We start from the raw sequence: 4,106 nt of genomic DNA, 5'->3' as shown, positions 1-4,106 counted from the left end.
GACTCCCCCCCCCCCCCCCCCCCCCGGCCCCTCCGCTATGGGCGCTTCCCTATGTACGTTTCCGTTTTCCAATTTGTCCCGTTTTCTTTCCTCTTTGGCTCTTTCTCTCTTTGTCATACTACCTCGCTCCCACCCTGTTAATTCCAAACCCACAATCTGTGCCACTACCGCACGCTCATAAAAGAGCAACCATCGTGATCCAACATTGACCCGCCACGAACGTTTGGTTTCAAGAAAACACATATTATATGTTGCCATCAAAAAAGATAAAATAGGCCTACGAAACAAGGTCCAACACCAAAACTAGTACTAGCAATTAAAAAAAAAAAAAACTAAAAGTAAGTGTTTCTGCCTCCAAGTCGCCAAGATCTTCATTAGTGCTTTCGTAGCCAATGTGTCTTCGTCTAGAATCACACCAGACTTTCGCCCTCCTTGCCTTCTCGAACTAGAGCATACAACTGCCAGGCCAAAGCTGCCAATCTAAATAAGCTTAGCACCACTGTTGTACAACCTTAAGTAAACATGTTCAGAGGAAAAGGACGCTAGATTGGTTATTGTCTGTCTGACAACGTCTAAAAGACGACGGGATGACGTCATAGGCACCATCTCATGAGCACTTGAGAATTTGGAGATGCACCATCTAGATTTTTAGGGAAGTAGAATCTTTTTGTTTCTTAACAAAGTAGAATAACTCGAGCACACACTATCCCATCAGCAAGAATAAATTTTGTTGGTGAAGGAGATTTTTTTCAGTCTTCATAGCAAGTTGTCATCTTTTTTCAATCTTTTAACGCTTGTAACATTTAATTTTGATCTCCAAGGATGGTAGATGTTCGGTAACTAAAACATCAATATACAATATGGTGAAATGAAAAATTGGTACATATTGTGGTAAGCTTCAACCCAGTACGTACACATTATTCTAGAAGAAAGAAGTTAAGAGAGAATAGAGGAGTTGAGTAACAAAGACAATTTAATTTAATTTAAATGAAGAAAATACATAGATAATAAAGTATTGCATAATCAAATTAAATCCAAAAATCATTTCTCTACTCTTGGAAAGCCGGCCCATCTTCCAAGAATTTCTAATCATGAATCTCTTATTCCTAGCCTTCAGGGAGCTTACTGCATGTAATAGGCAAAGAAAGACACAAGGAAGGAGTTGAAGAATGATCCAGCAATGGACAAGGTAGTGGGGGCGGCGCCACCTGCTTTAGAGGCATGAGCATCCTTAGGAGCACCGGCGGGTGTAGCTGAGGCTACTGGAGGCTTGGCGCCCTTAGGGGCAGCCGCTGGTGTCTTTGCTGAGTCCTTTGCAGTCACGACGAGGCTCATCAGGGCTGCGATGACAAGGACGACGACGACGGTGATCTTCTTCATGTCCATGATGATTGAAGTTATGATAAGTTGAGTGATTTAGAGAATAGAGATGATTAAGAAAACAACTAATTTATTTGCTCGGCTTTTTCTTGTAGGTCTGAGGATTACTAGAATCTCACACATATTTATAGGGAGTGGTTACAGTTATTATTAGAAAGAAACACTACTCTTCAGTTGTTAGTTATGAATAGGTCTTACGTGTCTGGTTATGCATGGTATGATGAATTCTTCAACACTGTTCTCCACATGAGTACTTGGTGTGAAACAATTGTAAATGAATCATCTTTGTTCTTTTATTCAGTTTCTTTTTTGTGCTATTTGTGATTTGTTTATTTTTGTAAAATAAGAGAGAGAGAGAATATTAGAGCCCATATGTCAATTAGATTCATATTATTTTCGTGACTTGTGATCCTATTTTTGATGTTGTGTCGATATGACATGTCAAAAATTTGAATATGTAACCGCATCACCAAAAAAATAAGTTGAAAATGTAACCCCGCTAACATAAGTTTTTAATCTTAAACTGTTCAAAGAGGTAATGATACTAAGTAATTTGGTTAAACATAAGGTAGTTCTACTTCCACTTTCTCCCAATCAAGAAGAATTAGATTAGGAATACCCTTTACCTTGAGAAAAAGACGTAGCCAAGAAGACCGGTGCTGGTAAGCAAATCCGGTCTAAATTCTTAGCCTTTGTCGGAGACAACAATGACCTTACACTTGGTGTCAAATAGTATATGGTTCAATATTTTAGTTCCAATAATTTGTGTAGGTTTACGATATATAGGGAAATAAAGGATCGATTTTGTATATACTTACGATTTAACATTTAGCTAAGTTGTGAGTGTAAATCCTCTTAAGTTTAAGTTCAAGTGTTGAAAATCATCTTGGATATATGTTTTGATTAATAAATTTTTTTTGTTTTTATTTTGAGTAATTTTAAATGAACACCCCTATTAATTTATGTTTCACATTAGATTTTATCAGTATGTTCAATGACCCAAACAAACATCTAGTATTAGAAAAGAAAAAAAAATACGCTCTTAGAAGTCTTATGTTTGACATCTCCTACCCTAAAACCATTGAAACAGTGACTTCTTCCTTAAACTCAGACCTCATGTTTTCTTTTATTATCTATTCAATTACTTTAGTTTGTTTCCATCTCTCTTATTCGTTTGTGTTCATGAGTTGGATTTTTGATTGAGTTTGTTCTTATAATCATGAAAATCAGATCTGTACACTTGAGTTGTTGGTGTAATTGATGATGCTTTTGATGATCTAAATTATGTTTATATGTGTGATTGACAACTTATGACTTGTTCTTAATCAATATGTGTCATTGTTTGTGTTAAGTCCGCGTCGGTAAATTACTTGAAACATGGAATTTGATTCGTTTCTCCGTATGCAAGATTTAGGTTGTTAGGGTTGAAATTACATAGCTACTTGATTATATGAATCTGATTTAGTGTTTTCTTGTGTGCAAAGAGACGATCACATGTATATAGTAGCTTAGGTTTTTGTTTCTTTTTAGTTTAGGATTTTCGTCACTCTTCTGTTCTCTGTTTTCTTTTATTTTATTTTCGTATCAAACGATCTCCGAATCCCCTGAAAATTTGTACAGTAGTTCCTCTGTGTGTCTAGTAGATCTCTGTAAATTTTCATATTTTTCTGAGTAGTTTAGGTTAGGTTTTTAATTAGGTTTTCGACTACTGTTCTATGGAACAGTAGCTACTTTTGTAAATTGTTTTAATGTTTTATTACTTGTTAATATTTGTTGTGTTTTTCTAACGCTTTGTTTTGCAAGGTACCCTCAATCCCCGGCCCTATACGATACCCTACTTACTCAATGCTACTAACGATAAAAAGGGTTTATTTGATGCAGGTTTTGCACCCGTCAGGACTAACTCAAGTCCAAATCTAAAGGTATTTCTATTCCTAATTCCAAGTCCAAATGGGATTAGAGGTAGTCAAACAAAGTTGAACGCAGCTTCAACCTATCTTAGCTTTGAGAATATTCAGTAAATACACCTCATGATCAACCTCCAACTGAGCCACCGCAGCCCCCTCAAGCATTATCTGTTCCAAACTTGAACAATGACGATAACAACGTCTCAGCTGATAATGAAAATTGTATGCAATCTCAAGAAAGCAATGAGGTGAGCCAACTCAGGTGGTTTACATTATTATTGTCTCCATTATGGTATATAACTGATTTCACTTGGTAAATATTATATGGTCATCTTACTGTTGGTGTAATTCTTATACTTGTGCCATGTAGGAACCATCTGCATCACCGACAACTTCAAGAAAGAGATACAAGAAGCTTGCTGGGAGGATGAAGCCAAGAAAATCAACAAAAAAATGCTGAAATAGCTGCAAGTGGCAGTCATATGTTGATTTAAGAAAGAAGTAAGTGCATAGGAGGTTGTGGAAGCCTGGAAGGGGTGCTAATATTTATTAGATGCATGTTGTTTGGAATGAAACTGGTATAATTTGGCATATTATCTAATCTGTTATGCTGGCAATCCTCTGTTTTTGTGAACTTTAAACTATGTAAATGCCATTTTTTTTTTTCCTTCTTTTGTGTAATAGATAGAACTTATGAACTTGAACAATGTTGAATGCCAATTTGAATGGAACCATGTTGATTCCCATATGACTGTTTTTTTCAATTACTTACAAGTTTCGGTTATTGCAATATTTTCAGTTTCATTTGTTTTCTAGATC

Source organism: Fragaria vesca, linkage group LG6 (genome assembly GCF_000184155.1).
Source record: "Fragaria vesca subsp. vesca linkage group LG6, FraVesHawaii_1.0, whole genome shotgun sequence".
Taxonomy (NCBI): domain Eukaryota; kingdom Viridiplantae; phylum Streptophyta; class Magnoliopsida; order Rosales; family Rosaceae; genus Fragaria; species Fragaria vesca.
This window is presented reverse-complemented; position numbering follows the sequence as displayed.